General features: G+C 38.2%; 1 protein-coding gene across 1 annotated transcript in view; it reads left to right on the forward strand.

Annotated features, from left to right (window-relative positions):
- The window catches only part of trabd2a (TraB domain containing 2A), a 63,331-nt gene that overhangs the window by 5,761 nt on the left and 40,216 nt on the right, over window positions 1–17,354 (forward strand). The window lies entirely within an intron of this gene.

Below are 17,354 nucleotides of genomic sequence, written 5' to 3' on the forward strand. Positions count from 1 at the left end.
TTTGAAATTCTATAAATACTTAAGGTATACTGTATCAAAAACTAGATCAAACTACTTTCATCCCAAATATATATATATATATATATATATATATATATATATATATATATAATACGCAGGTCATTCAGCAAGTGCATTGCAATATTTCAAATTTTATGAATTAGCGAAATTATCCAATAGGAAAATACATTTTCTATATGAACTACAAATAATCTGCATAGAGATGTTTTATTCTCTTTAATATCATCTTCCAAGGAGGTTATTTTTTATCTTTCTGTTAGTCAAAAACCCCTTAAAAAATGGGTTTGGATCAGGAACTTGGATGATGGGACGCTTTTCGGATTACCATCTGGTTCCCAAAAACTTTTTCCACCTGTGTCTCCCGTTGAATGGGTGATTTATAAAAAAATAAAAGAAGTGGTTTTGCCGTTCTAATTTCATCGATTTAGCACAATAATTAAAAAAAATGTGTATTTTTGATGTACAAAGATTCATAGTAAATTTAATTGTACTTCATGAATGAATAATTTTCCCTCCACACCGTCTGGGTTGAGCCCCTTTAGAAAAGGTGCAGCTTTAATAAATCAGCTGTACAAACACTCAGTCGTGCTCCGCCACATTGTTTGTTGTTGGAGAGAAGAAAAAAAAAAGGGATCGTAATGACTGAAGTCTAAGAAAAAAAAAAAAAAAAAGGAGCCTTGTTCCTCAAAGCGAGTCTTCCTGCTGGCCTGCCTGTCTGTCTGAGCCCCTCTCTGACCTCCCTCTCTCCCTCTCTCTCTCTTTCTCCCCCCTTCTCTCACTCTCTGAAGCTGGAGTCGCCCGTACAACCATGTTGCGTATTATTGAGGAATTTTGGCTAATGCCGGCAGAGCGCTGAGGGGATTACACTTGACCATTTACTCTAACACCCAGAAGCTTAAAGTGTTGTTGTTTTAAAGTGAGCCCGGTCGGCCCCTCGGATGGCAATTTTCGCTGGAAGCCACACAGCAGCATTTTTATTAGCGTTCGCCCTCTGAGCTCATGGACTCATAGGATGCCAAAGACACGGGAGGAAATACAAATAGAACATTTGGATGTGGTGCGATTCATGGCTTTATTGGAGGTTATTAAACGCTAGAAAGAACTTTGTTTTTTTATTTTATAGCTCAGGGAAACTGTTGTTTGTTCATTTGGCATCCCGTTGAACTGACAGCTCAAATGTTTTCAGCCTCCTTATACAACTGACGTTGATATTTGACATGATATTCCACAGCTCTCCATTTATTGTCAACTTTATCTTTTTTTTTGGAGTGCATGCAGAGAGTTTACCATAACCACACCCACTCTGCTGTTATTGGTCAAGCATCAAGGTTTATCATTGCATGTCATCAATCCCAGAAGTCTCCACCTCAAAGGGACTCGTTGTATAAACAAAGTGGGGCATGATTACAGCCGGCTGGAGGAGGAGGAGTGAAGACATTATTGCGTCATGATGGAATCCGCTTTTGTAACCTCTCGTTCGCCGAGATTTCAGACGAGGAGAGAACTTTGTAAAGTAACAATTTTAAAATGGTCATGATGAGGGATTTACTGCGTCTCGGAGAGAAAGACTTCAACATTTGAGACGTAACAGTAAGTCAGTTTAAACAAAAACAATGAAAATTAAATAGAAATTGTACTTTTTTAACACTTCAAACTTCACTAATTTTCTACTAACCCTCACATGGATTTAGGGTTGGGATTATTTTCAGAGTAATCTGTTTATTTTTTAAGAGTTATAGACAAAGATGTAAATCCATGCGACGGTCACAAACATAGCATAATCTTCTCCGACCGAAAACATCCAAACACCTTGCATGGTGCTTGTCTATAACTTCTCTCTTGTCTTGAAGCCTGGCCAAGTGAAATTGTTTTAAAAAAACAAACATAAAACAAGTCTATATTTTAAGTATATTTGTTGCAGAAGCTAAAAGGCTAACATGCTACACAGACAGGAAACACTTTTGGTAAATATTGCACATCCTGTATGGTGGTATTCGGATGTTTTTAAGTGTCGTTTTGGACAGAGACGACAAAGAAAAGTGGGCACCATTTTTGCCAATATCTCCAAAAAGGAACAGATTACTCTTAAAATAATCCCAACCCTCAGTCGGCATGAGGGTGAGAAGACAATAAGTGAAATTTGAATTTTTGTTGAAGTGTCCCTTGCTGCCCAGTCTCTGCAAGAATTGACCTCTGTTCCCCCCCTGACCAGTTGAGACTTGGACCCCTGGTCTAAAAGGTTAACTGTTCAAAATGTCCAAAAGTTTAATGAGTCCAAACTTGGTTACCTATAATTTGATTGGCAGGCCCACACAATGAATAAAAAGTCCTTCGCATTTTTCTCTCTTGCCGCCGCAACGTAGCCAGTGTTGTTTTAAATCAGGCCGAGTGTGAAAGATGAAACTGTCATCACCAGGAAAAGAAGCAGACAGCATCGGTTGACTTTTATTCTAACCCTTTTAAGGGGGGATGTCGGATTTACAACGTGTCTGACTTTGATATCGGAGACCGTCCGCATTACTTTCTCCCCCCGACGTGGGGTTCTTTCAAAGCTGGCAACAGAGCACGTCTGTATCGTAGATCAATGTGGTGGATTAGTCGGCCGAGACTGTGTGGAATAGCAGGAAGTTATATATTTGTGTTCGGGCAACTCATATTTCACACCCAGAAAAAAAAGGGCTTGGAAACAGCCAAGTAAATACCGGTGGGAACTGAAGTGGGTGCAAGTTTCTTTAATTTTTGGTGCTTTTCAGTATCAAAAAATGGTGTTTGATATTGTTTAGCTGCTTTTCCCATTGCACATGAAACTGACTGATCTCTTCCTATGCTAGAATAGAAAGATAATATTCGGCCATCTGGCTTTTTACTTTTTTTTTTCCACCTTAAAAAAAAGCTGACCAACAGGTAGCCGTGGATGAGTCTACTGTTTACTGGCCCAGGGGCCAAATGTGGCCTGTCGAGTCATTTAATTTGACCTGCAGAATGGTTGGCTAAAAACCAAAGTAGATATTGATACGGTGACCTATAAAGATGACAATGTTTAAGATAAGATCAGGGATTATGGGATTATGGATGTCAACAATCATACACTGACTTCAAATTTTAAGTTAGAATTGAATGATTTTGGCCCATTTTGCGATTAAGTTTGATACCTCTGTTGAAGTGGCATCTTTTCCCATTTCCAGCCCTGTTTACAAAATAGAAAAAACACTTTTTAAAAGGATTAATGTAGTGATAAAATGTCAAATGTATCTTTCTACACTGTTTTTGGTCAATATAAAATGGAAGAAACCCATCAAACTCTTTGCGCTATAAAGTTTTTTTTGTTTATATCAGACAGAGGGTGACTTACTGTTTCATATAAACACAGGGGGGAGAAGAGAGACGTTTGACGTTATTCAGCCTGAAACGGAATCAAAACTGTACTTTTTATAGCAGCGAGTCTACACGCTCGTGCAGAGAGCTCACCAGTAAAAATTCTGTGTCCCAGAAACAACCCCGACTCTGACACGGCACTAACCCAAAACACAACTCTCAGTTTCCACACTCGATTTCAATATCATCATCAGCCCTTTGATGGTTGTCTCCCCCGCCTGGCATGAAAGCAACCCGCCTAGCATTTCAGCAAACATTCTCCCTGCACGGTTTTTGGCGTGAAGTCGGACAAAAGGGCCAGTTTCATTGAAAGTCCTTGGGCTGAACTGAACTGCTAGATGTGTAGATAAAATGTGTTGAGTGAAATATACACTACGATTACATTCTCTTTTTTTTTTTTTAAAAACCACGTCTAGAAAGTTGTTTTGTCTAAGAGTTTTGATTCATTAGGACGAAAGTATGGAGTCTACCGACGAGATGTGCACCTGAAGGCATCCAAGAACCATTCAAGTTTTAAGACTTGTTATATGGAGAAAGTTTAAACACCCTTCCCTTATCCAGCCCCGGGCGGGGTGGGTGGCTGTTAATCCTCTTCAGCTCGAGGCTTTGGAGCTTGAGGGTCATGTGCAGTATCTCGGTTGTTCCTAGGAACGCACTACAGAGGGATGTCTGATGTTTTCCAGGGATCTGTCGGAGCTACTTCTCCAGTGTAAGGGTCACTGCTCCGAGCGCTCCAATAACGACCGGCACTACTGTAGCCTTCATCTTCCAGTCCTTCACCGGCACTTCTTTAAGCCCCTGGTATTTTTCCAGTTTCCCATGTTACTTCTTCCCGATCAATGGCTACATCTAAAACAGCTGCTTGTCTATGATCTTGATGTCCGGTGGGTTGGCCTTTAACTTCAACTGAAAAAAACCCTCTAAATTTAGGAAAATGGTGTCAAAACACGATCTGGAGTTTATAATCCATGTGTTTGTGTCTTCTCGTTTGGACTGTTGTAATAATTTATTTTCGTTATTTCCTGACCCGCTCTAGTAGAAGAACTCACATTTCTCCGATCCTTAAATCTCTGAATTGGCAGCCAGTTTCTTTAAAATTCTGGTTCTTACTTTCAGATCCATTTATGGTTAGACCTTACATCAGTGATCTGATCCAGCCTTACACCCCTTGCCTGGTGAACGCCTGTGCTGTCTCTCAGTCCAGCCCACCCTTGCCATTTATAGGAGTAGTTGATATGAGGCACTTCACTTATCTGTCAGTGGTAAATCCCTTGTAGGGTCTTTCCATGATGGTTCCTGCGATTCCTTCTCTGTCAGCTTCCATTGTCTTAGCGCTTCATCTCTTGGGGCATTCCTTCTTCCTGATTTGGTCTTGGAAGTATCATCATGGACGGGGGCTCTGATGTTCACTAATCCTCTCTTTTTTTAGCTTCCGCTATAGAATCTTGATACTTGACTTTTGGTGAACCCGCATATGTGCCTGATTAGAAACCACTGACCTGTATTTGATTTAACCTTATCTGCTTTACCTATTTTATTGTTGTACGGTGAGTTTCTGTGTGATCAGGTTGTTGTAGACGTGTTGACAGTATAGAAGAGTTTGTTGTCCAGAATCAGACATTATATATTTTCAGTAAAAGGGGATTTATTTGTGTCCAGTAGCTTTTTCCCGACAATCTTAAACTAACGTGAACTTTCCCGACTCACTCACTCTTAAAGGGAAACTAACGTCCAAGATGCAGTAAGTCCTTCTTCATGATCCTGTTTGGAACTTATTACTTATAAAGTTCTCCCCCGTCTGAAATCTCGTCGAACGAGAGGTTACGAGAGCGGAGTCCATAATGACATAATAATGGTCTTCACTCCTCCCGCAGCCAGCTGTAATCAAACCCCGCTTTGTTTATACAACGAGTTCCTTGGAGGACGACGTGGGGTAACAAACCTTGATGCTTAGCCCATCACAGTAGAATGGATGTAGTTGGGGTAAACAAGATTTAATCTCCTGAAATACAACGCGTTTATTTTCTGATGTAAATATTTCAATTAAAAGACTTACTGATGAGTACAATAGAGGTCCAAGATCTACTTAAGAAACTTAAATCAACACATTAGAAGCGAAAAATTCTTCAAATCACATTTTTTTAGGTTGTTTTCCTGTTGACTGGTCATCTTCCCAGTTTCTAAGAACGAAGGGTGATGACATCAGAGGAATTAATTCAAAATGACAATAGATTAGATTCAGTGAATAATCCCTCACAGGCTGGTATTTACAAACCTCTATGAATTATGTCTTCTTTGAAATCTGGACGTGCCTGACTGCTCATATTCGAGCGAGGAGCCCCCCAGTCTTTTGAAGCGCCCCGACTCAGCCTTTGCCCATTAGCCTAAGTGAGCCGGTCCAGGACAACAATAGTGGTATGAAGGCCGCCTTTCTCTGTCAGTGCTGCTGGAAAGCCACAGGACATTCCACACCTCGGCGCAGCCCTTCTGCCAATGAAAGTGTCGTTTCTTTCCCCTCTATCATCGCGAGTAATGGCGCGGGGATGAATGCGGCTCTGAGTGAAAGTCTAAGAGAACATGAACGGAATCTTTGAAGCCCCGTTTTGCTTCATTCACGTCCGATTGAGGTGAAGATGAGTCGACTCCCTCTGAAAGGTGTGACGACTCTTTCCTGTCCAGATCGGTTTGGAAGTGTGTTCCATCATCTTCTTTTTGATGCTGAAAATCAAGAGGTTTAAATAACCGTCGTTAAATAATAATCGTTTTGTCTGCAAGGTATGAATCTTTCGCTCGATTATCCTGCTCCATAAATCTCAGACAATTGGCCGGTTCTTTTGAGGACAGATGCCGTAATGAAAGCTCGAGCTTCTTGTAACTCTCCGCACCAGGTGTTATCCCACTGGAACTGACTTCTAAGTATTTGAGCTATGCAAATCATCCCAAAAGTCAACATTGCGGCTCGGCTCGTGCCAATCCACAGCAGGGACCACAACTGATGTTCACGGAGTTCATGAAAGAGACTTTCTTTCAATTTTCCAAGTGATGAGATATGAGTATTTGTACAAAAAAAAGAAAGTGCATAATATTACGAGTCGAATCGATTTGAATTGAGAGGAAGCAGCATTTAGCTTAGCATCAAATAAACCCTTGCAATGTTTTCTTTTGGCAGAAAGGACCACCTTATTTAGCGTGTAAGCTAGCAGTATCTAAACAATGAACTTCTAGCTATTCTAAATTTCTAATAAAGATCTTAACAATACTAGCTTCATTATTAGCTTTTCGTTTCTCAAGTCATGTAGCTTTTTATCTTAGCTACTGTAGATCATTTGCCGTGTTAGCACGTTAGAAAATGGTACACACATTATCTTCTTTATAAAAATCTTCTTACATCACAATCTTTCCCTCTAAGCTGATCATTTCTCTGCGCACAAAAGATTCTTGGTTCCGCAAAAAACGGATGATCCAACCTCGGATTTGGATTTGTCTTTATTTTAAGCGGATGACATTTGTGAGCAGCTTTCGCGGGTTCCTGGTCGGTTTGAAGACCAGCGCGGACTTTCACGCTTTGAGCCATTCTCACGCCACACCCCTATATTGACCGATTTAATACTCTTTATTTGTTGTTGGTAGTAAACTTTGGCCAATCACAGAAGGCACTCAGCAATATTAACCAATCAGAAGCAACATAAGGCGGGACTTGGCATCTCTAACTATTCATAACACAACGGCGTGATCGAGTCATCGTACTTTAAAAATGCACATTTGTTATTCTTTAATATTTTTATTGTTTCTAGTTCATTATTTTAAATTAAAAATCAAATTATTTTTACAACACATTTTTAATTTTCTCCCATTTAATAGGTTTCAGATCATTTAAATGGCAAATTTAAGATTGTGATAAATCAATACTTTCCATGGGTAACAATCATGGACATTGATCTCTTCTTGAAGATCTCACAAAATATCATATCATTTGAATGTAGAATTTAGAGAAATTGATATTTAAATCATAATATTGTAGCTAGGAGGCGTATAATTCATTGTCAAAGATGAATGGTTTAAGATATAACTCAATAATTATTATTAAGTTATTAAGTGTTCGCTCGGACGGGAAAAATGAGAGGTAACATATATATATTGGGAACGATATACCATGTTATTATTTTTTTTATAATATGTTGAAAGCGTCAAACATAATACAGAAACTGTCACCTTTCTCTCCCCCTTTATTTGGTCAATTTGCCAAAACTGTATTACTCCAAACCAAATTTTAATAGCGTGATTAAAAAACAACAACTCTATTAAATAACAATATGAACATTGACACATTTAACATTCAAATAGTACATTTATTTTCTTAGGAACGTGCATTTTTGTCGTACCTACGGTATACATCATAATATTGTCAACACTGTTAATTATTTATTTACTTGTGCATCCAGTCAGTTTATGACAACTTACACCGTCTTCAGGAATAGACTCAAAACCGACAACAATCGATCTCAACATCCGTCTCATCAGGATGCTGCTCATTTTTCAACCAATATTTATTCTAATTCCAGCTGCTTGAGACCAAAGACCTCGTATGAGTCATAAAGTGAAAACATGTGGTGCTGATGCAAAAAAAAGATGGATTACAATGGAATATACCTGCTAAACTGCTGTGCGCGGAATCTTCCAGAAGTTCCTGGGATTACAAGCAACATGTTGTTTACACGTCGACTTATCACACATGCTTGCCATTTAGTTTCCATCTGAAAAAAAAAAATGTAATTCTGTCGACTTGATTAAAGGAAGTTTAATGCTCTGGTTTTAATTAGCGTTTAATTCCTGGACGGTGCAGTTGTCTCATTGTTCTTCACTCTGTTTATTGTATTTCGAGTCGGGGTATGCATGAGTGTTTGTGCACGTCGTTCGGGACCTCATTTCATCTATGCATGAATGAGCCTGTGTGTGTCTTGTTTGCAACAAGTCTCTGCAGCTCTGAGTACCAGACGTGGCTTTTCGCGAGGCTGGATTTCCTTCCCCCTGTTGACCAAACACTTCCATATTGAATGTCGACTCAACTCGGGTGACGTTATCTCCAACATCCGACGGAAAAATGTGATACGACAATGCGAGGACGGTTTCTGTCACCATTTTTTTTTGATTGTACCGAAACGAATATCACAAAAAAAAGGGAAGGTATTGACTTGATGGTTGTAAATAGTTGTGTCATATGGATCCAGTTAATCAGGAGAAAATTCACGAGTCGGCACTAAAGCCGTTTTGATGACTGGACAGAATTGGTTTCACGATATTAACTTCTCTGATCAAAGAGTTGGAAACACTCGAGCTTCCAAAAACTGCAATCCAAACATGGAATCAAAATAGCTATCAACATTAGAAGTAGCGGATCTTAAAGAGTGGTTTTTCAGATGGTGCTGCTTCCATGTGGTGTTTACTCAATGGCTGGAATGAGTGTCTCATTTATATGAGAGGGAGACATTTATTTTTACATGAAGCAGATAAGAAATAGTTTCCGCAGTCATCACGGATGAAAGCTTTAATATGCTGCCACTCCTTCTTCCAAAAATTCCATTTATTGGTCCAACATCTGATAATCCGGGCTCCAGCCAACGTTTGGAAGGAGCCAGTTGGCCCTCGTGTTCATTTCACTAAGAAAAGCAAATGTCATTGATAGTCACTGATGGGAGCCAGCGATTATTTAAGCTTAACTCAGCGTTTTATGCATGAGCCGGTGGAGTCATTAAGATGCTAACTGGAATTTGTTTGGTGGCCATCATCCGTCTCATTGTTGTGTAGGTTAAGATCGTGGCCGCTTGAATGGAGCCCAGACCCCGGAGGTCTTTGTTATTATAAACCGCTGACAAATTGGTTAACACTTAGCATTAGCATGTGACTAATACATGACGATGATGTCTCTTCACTGCCATGCAAGGTTTTGTATCATTTCATGACGTATACTATCATCCATCAATCCATTCATCCATCCACATGTCCATCCATCCATCCATATAGCCACAAATCCACAGATCCATAGATCTACCTTCGTATCATCCTTCCATAGATATCTATCTAATCAACCAGCCATTTATTTATTATCCAACCATTCATCCATACATCTATCCATTTCTTCATCAATTCATCCCACTAATCATCTATTCGTTCGTTCATATAATTATCCATTAATGCATTCATTCATCCATACTATTATCCATTCAATAATAAATTCATTCATTCATCCATTTATGCATTCGTCCATCCAGCCATTCATTAATCCATCCATCCATTCATTCATATTAACATTAAGCCATTCATCAATACATGAATTCCTCTATTCATTCATTCATTAAACTATTAATCCAATCATCAATTAATTCATCCAGTCATCCATCTAAACATTAATCTATGAATGCATTAGTTAATTTATTCATTCATCTATACATTCATCCAATCATCAATTAATTCATCAAATTATCGATCTAAACATTTATCTATGAATGTATTAGTAAATCTATTCATTCATCTATACATTCATCCAATCATCAATGAATTCATCCAATCATCCATCTAAACATTTATCTATGAATGTATTAGTAAATCTATTCATTCATCTATACATTCATCCAATCATCAATTAATTCATTCAATCATACGTCTAAACATTAATCTATGAATGCATTAGTTCATCCATTCATTCATCTATACATTCATCCAATCATCAATTAATTCATCCAATAATACATCTAAACATTAATCTATGAATGCAATAGTTCATCTATTCATTCATCTATACATTCATCCAATCATCAATTAATTCATCAAATTATCGATCTAAACATTAATCTATAAATGCATTAGTTCATCTATTCATTCATCTATACATTCATCCAATCATCAATGAATTCATCCAATCATCCATCTAAACATTTATCTATGAATGCATTAGTAAATCTATTCATTCATCTATACATTCATCCAATCATCAATTATTTATCCAATCATACATCTAAACATTAATCTATGAATGCATTAGTTCATCCATTCATTCATCTATACATTCATCCAATCATCAATTAATTCATCCAATAATACATCTAAACATTAATCTATGAATGCATTAGTTCATCTATTCATTCATCTATACGTCTATCCAATCATCAATTAATTAATCCAATTATCGATCTAAACAATAATTTATAAATGCATTAGTTCATCTATTCATTCATCTATACATTCATCCAATCATCAATTAATTCATCCATCTAAACATTAATCTATAAAAGCATTAGTTCATTCATTCATCTCTACATTCAACTATTCATCAATATATTCAACTACACATTAATCTATAAATGCATCCATTCATCCATATATCCATTCATTCATCCATTTATCTATTCATTCATCCATTCATCTATCCATCTACTTATCCATTCATCCATTGTCTGCTCTGAACATCAGCCCAGTGTTCCATTCTATTATTTCAGAAAGTAAAACTCGTTTTATTAGTCAGATTTGCAAACACAGCAACTTAGCCAAACACTGAAAAAGAAGAAAAACCACGAGAAGAAAACAACAATTGTGTTGCTGTTAATGTTTGTTGGTCAGATCTGCACACGCATCCTTCCAGAGTTTGACGTGACGTCTTCTTAAAACGCTACAGGTTTGCTTAGACTGGCCCAGTTTTTGTCTGAACTGGATTAAATCCATCTGCCTTTGCAAAAAAAACGAGTCGCTGGACTGGAGCCGAGAAACACAAGAGGCCAAGACTCCACAAGGATGAATAGTTTTTGCTGCCTCATGGTAATACCTGTTGCCCGGAGCTGGAATATATTAATATTGGTATGACATTTTTTAACAAGGTGGTTTTGTCTGTGGGAGGCTAGGAAGCAGATCTGGACAAAGTCGACTTTTAATTTCATAAAAATGAGACCGCATTGAATATTTATGGTGGGATTTAGACCACCAAGTCAATACTTCAGACATGATTCCTCGCACTAATAACGTTTATGCTACTTGGCGCAGCTCTGGATGAATAATCTGTGCTTAAGAATCATCTTAATAAGAGCTGGTAAGTGAGTGAAGTGAAGTTTATTACTCGGATTATGATGTTTTGCTTGCATTCAGTTTTTCCAGAACTATAAAAAATATCAAATAAAAAGTTCTTGAAGATTTGGTCAAATCTAATTTATTTAAACTTCAAGTTTGCGCTGCTTTTGGCGTTTCCTGTGGTATGCATTAGTAACAATCTTTCCTATTGAGTTTGTATTGTTCAATGGAGTTTTTATTAAGTATGAATTGACACAAACATGAGTGGTCAATTAAATTTCCTCAGGGGCCACATGCCAAAAGAAGGAAGGAACATATAAAGAATCTAAAATTGTGGGAAATAAATAATTAAAATGACATTCCTAAAAAAGCTTCACACTTCATTTGATTCTATTTATTTCAATTTTTCAAATTAATTTTATTCTAAAGACTAGCAACTTACCCTAACCCTAAATCCCAAAATAACTTTAATATATTTTTAATTGAAAATTTAGTGCATCAGATTCGAAAAAAGCATCATTATGCTATAAAAAAACTTCTCATTTTATAAACCTTTAATTAAAAAAAAGGATGATATTAAAGAACAACGGAAAATATAAAAACAAATAAATCCATGAACTTTAAAAAGTTAAAATATTCATACAGTAGTGGCCAGTTTTATGAAATTATTTTTATATAATATAATATAATATAATTTAAGTATTAAGATTTCAATGTTGAATTATTTTCCTGTTGTTTCCCCGGATCACCGCTAGCCTTAGTTCATCCCATTTACTTGGGACAAGGGACGAGAGACACCCTGGAAAGCTTGCCAGTCCAATAGTGCCCACGCTCGGCTTATCTTCCTCAACCAAGGCATTAAAGTTCAGAGTGGCAGCAGAAACCCAGACAGGTGATGTCCACTTGATGGTTTGATTCCCCCAAGAAAACAAGTAAATCAAATTCCTCCCACCCAGCGTGACCAGATGCAAGCCGTGTGAATTCCCACCTTGACGGCTCACAATCTGTAGGCTGGTCTGCCGGCGGTAGCCGAGGTCATAAACCTGTGAGTGCTTTACAACAGCTTCAGTGTTTGGCCGCCTCTCGCTTACTTAACGTCCTGTGTGACTCTCTGCAGCTGAACTTGGCCTCAACACATCACATTTTACGACCTCGGTGTTATTTTGATGGCAGTTGGCACTTTGACGCGTGCGCTCGTTGTTTGCTCGTAAACTGGGCCTGAAATTCATTTCATCTGTGAATGAATCGGATGTGATTGTGGTTTTTGAATCTTTCTTCTTCCCTTCGTGATCCTCTCTTTGCCTCCGATGGTTCATTAATAACTGTAATGATGTTTAATGGTTCTTAAATCGTTGGTTAAATCCATCTATAAGATTCAAACTTTTTGCACGGTAGGACATTTTTTGGTTCTCAGATCGTTTTTCAGGGACTTTTTAGTTCTTAGGTCTTTTCTCAGTGAAAAAAAATCTGTCTCCAAAATAAGCAAAAAATTGTCTTGTTTTGTAAATGTTTGTACAAATATGAAGATATCTTGGTTCTATGTGTCTTTCCTGTCATCCTGTGACTTTACAAGATGATATTGCATCAGAAAAAACTAACTATAGAACAATGAAATCCATCAGCAGTGGTGTTTGTGAATTAAAATCAGCAAACCCTACTTAATAATACACAAAATGCAAGTTATGTATAGATCGTACCAATGTCAAGGGCTGTAGTAGTTATTATTAAAGGGTTCTCTGGTGATATGATTCAAGTTTTATGAGGAAAACTCTTATCTTGATGGACGCCTCGATCCATTAAGCACCAGGAATGAAGGTTTCTTGGTTCAGAACTACATTTAATTCAATTAAATTCTATTTAAAGCAGCAATTCATAACATATTAAGATTTTTTGAAAGGAACCCAAACTAACTAAATCCTAACAATATATTGGTAGAAAAAAATTAGGTACCAAAAAAACACAATTGGTGTTTAAGAGGCAGAAACCTCGAGTAGAACCAGGCTCAGCTACTGGCCTTCTGCTGTGACCGACTGGGAATGAAAGAAGGAAAGAAAAAAATAGAGGTGAGAAAAGATGGAAAGGAACATTTTTTTTTCACAGCTTACAACTCTAGACCACAGGTTTCAAACTTATGGCACGGGGGGCCAAATCTAACCCACCAAGTAATTTTTAGGCGGCCCGCCGGATGGTTGGCTCCAAAACGGGGTCGATTAAAATTATTAAACAAATATCTGAGGTTGAAGGAAAATAATTTGACGGGAATAAGAGACTGTAAAGACGGTTTGGCAGATACAAAATGAGTTCAACCTTCAACTGAGAGTGTGAAATTGGCCCCTTGTCAGTTCGACACCACTGTTTCCTGTAGGTCCTTCTAAAGGAGCAAGAAAAATAGGTCTTTGGAACTTTTTTTACTTGGTTTTCCTTTGTGAAGTTAATTTTTATCTGTGAAAAGTTTCAAGGAGCTAAAATAGTAATTAAGAAGGTGCTAATGGTTGAACTTCAAATCTGACACAGGGTTGAAAAACACCTGATTCAGGGTCATCCGTTGTTTTCTGAATCTGGAAAAAAAAAAGGTGAGAAGGGGAAGCTAAAGAACCGACTGAATAAAGGCTGCGGTAAAGTTTTCCTTCCCTGCCCACTCCTGGCTGTTCAATGTCCAACTTTCCTCGGCACCTTCATTGATTTCTCTCTTCTGGTCATCCAGGTTGGTTTAATAACAAACGTGAGGGGAAAAAGTCGACTTTGTTCGACCTTCCACACATGTTCCATGGCCTCATCGCCAAAAAGGCACCATTATACTTCAGGTACTTCAGTAAAACTTTGTTTTAAAGACACTCCTGCCACTGTAAAACAAATACAAAGACGATTAACTGTAGCAAATCACACTTGAGAATTTCCCTCCCATCGTCTGGCTGAACTCGGTTCTTCTTCCCTCGCTGAGCGCTGACAGATATTCCTATAAAAGGACGACAATATTCCCCCTGATTTTGGCCCTGTTTCATATTTCCATATTTGTTTACCCGTCCGCGGTTGTGAGTTCAGTGAATCGTGGCAGACGTCTCACACCAACAAGTAAATATCCCTCCTCTGTTTACCTCTCCCGATCCCTGTTTTTCTCCCGGACAATGTGTAGCAATTTTCCATGACGCGCACAAATCCTGTCTATTCTGGAGGTTTTGATTGATAATGACACCCCTGCCTTCGAGTGTATCCGCTCGGCCTGTTCAGTTTCAGGTTCTGAATTCGGGACAGCGGTTTGAGGGAACTGTGGATCCTCTTAAATAGCTCGCTGTGGGTTTTCGTTTATTTCCACTGTCTTCTCCCGATCACACTGTTGAGCCAACAGATGCATTCTTGATTTCAGGAAGTTATTCCTATTTACGGGAAAAACACCGCCACAAGAACCTTCCTTGTGTCTTCTCTTCGTCGCTGAAGATTGTACGTCAGGATTATACACTGTGGACTGTAGAAGTCTAATAATTGCAGTTCTCTGAGACGGTGTATACCTCCACTATTTAAAAACACTGATTAGAATCAGATCAATAAAAAATTTGATTGACATACAGGTCAACCAGTCAGGTGACATCTTGCGTTTTCTGATAACAAGATGTTTTTGGTCCAGAGAGTCATGAGAATGACCAAGAGTGTGTCCCAAATCGCGCACTTCTGCACTTATCTGCTCCTAAGACGCAAAATGTCATGCGCAATGTGCACTCAAATGACCACAAAATTAAGTGTGGATCGATGGACACTTTCCACCCTTAACGGCCGCCATCTTAGTGACGTAAATGACGTTAAACGGAAGCTACGTCACTGATGTGTCTTCGGAGCAGATACCGGCGTAAATGTCTCAAGAAAAACACAAATTTTAACACAAAACAACACAACAACAATGATAACACAACTCAATAACCTGTCTCTATTGGCGAAAAGCGCTGTCAAGTGTCGGCGTATATAGTGTTTCAACAGCTGGTTTCAATTGGTGTTAAAAAGTAGTAGAAGAAGAAGCTGTCGAGCCATTTTTAAGTCTTAATCTTAAAGCGTACTATAAATCAGTGCACTTACTCGGGTCACATTATTCTTGTCAAATCTGTCTTTTATTGTTCGTTTCGTTTCCACTTTGTTATTTAATTCAGTTAATATAAGTAACTTTATTGATACTACACAGCCCCTGAAAACAATCTTTCTGAAGGTCCAGCTGTTTTATTCTTCATAAAATCCAGTCATTAGATCAGCCGGTTGTCAATCAAAACAGCTGATTCTTTTTGTTTGGGAGATGATAATAATTTTATTGCTGGATTAAACAAATAAAACACGGTGATTCATCCACTCTAATGCTAATGAGCCGAACAAGCATAATAAGATGTCAAATCCACCCTGTGTTTCTATTAACTGACATGTCTGAACCGTTTAAAGGGAATTATTGAACAGTTCTCGAGTCATGAATATATAACGTAAACCAAACACAAACAGTATATATTAGGAAGTGAAGTCATGAGTCCTGTCACTCAGACACACACACAGTTACACACACAATGGTTGCCTGGGTGTCCACAAGGTAAAGATACAATTTCTAGTTCCAAATTGTTAAATATATCTTTTAAAAATCTCTCAACTACAAGATCAATTCAGTGTTTTCCTGAATTGCAACATGTTTGAAAGAGTTTTGTTTGTTTTAAGAGGTAGATGAGATAAAAAAAAAAAACAAACAGGCAGAGAATAAGAGCTTTTTATCACTTCCATCCAGATGGTGTTTATTTTTAATATAGAGCGAAAGTGTTTCAGAAATGTTATTGTAATAACAAAGGGTGTCCATTAGTGACCCCGCCAATGTTGATGAGGTGGTAAGTTTAATCCCTTTGACTCCGACACAAGGCGGTGTGTGTGAGTGTGTGCGTTTGTCCACGTATGAATGTGTGTGTGCGACTCGATAACAACCATATAAAAGGAATAAATGTGCAGTTTTATATCAAGAGGAGAAAAAAACAAAAAAAGACAGTATAGCTGTCATCATATCTTCCTTCTTTTCCTGGACCGTCGGCTCCGATCTTGGTGTAATTTTCTGTACTTTCCATCCTCCAGACACACAACAGGACAACTGGTTGAGCGAGTGTGTGTCTTCGCGTAAAGTGCTAGCAGCTGTATCGGTGGGATTCTCAGCACGACACACCTCGGCTGTGTTTTTTTAGAAGACGTGTGGAGCTAGAGATGAACAGTTTCCCTCGGAGCCAGGAGAGGAGATTGATGGCTGTTTTCATTTTTGGCTCGCGGTGTTTTCGAGACTGTTGTGGAGAAATAAGTCAATCAGGTTTGGGCTGGACACCATGTAGCGTGTGTGGTTTGGCATGTGTGTGTGTGTGTGTCTGTGTGTGTGTGTGTAAGAAAAAGTCAAAGGACATCAGGCTCACATCAGGCTACATCATATGCACTCCCATAATGCACTGCGGCATACACTTGAAACTGTTTTAAACATCCAAAGGTTTAAATTAACCGTAATATTGAATAAAAAAAGGCCTTAATTTGGAAAATGAAGTTAAAGTATTTGGCTGATAACAGCTAATGTGCGAACAAGGTTGTTCTTCTAAAGTTAGCATGTAGCTGGTAAATCTCACATAATTAATTTGATTCAGAATTGAAACCGTGAATCCGATTTGTAGTTGAGGTGCCGATAAACCACTAGTAATCCCTCCGTTATAACAGCGGATTAATCGAGGGATAAAAAGATGAAAATCAAGGATTATTATTGACAATTAAACTGATTTTAACAATATTTTCACTGTTTAAACTCATTTGAATTGTGTACCAAACACTTGCTGTTTGTTGTAAACATTAGTTAAACACGTCATGGAGGTGCTTTTGCAACGTTCATGCTCACTCGCACACTCAAAATCAGACCTATCTTC

Source organism: Callionymus lyra, chromosome 5 (genome assembly GCF_982586985.1).
Source record: "Callionymus lyra chromosome 5, fCalLyr1.hap1.1, whole genome shotgun sequence".
NCBI classification, from domain to species: Eukaryota; Metazoa; Chordata; class Actinopteri; order Syngnathiformes; family Callionymidae; genus Callionymus; species Callionymus lyra.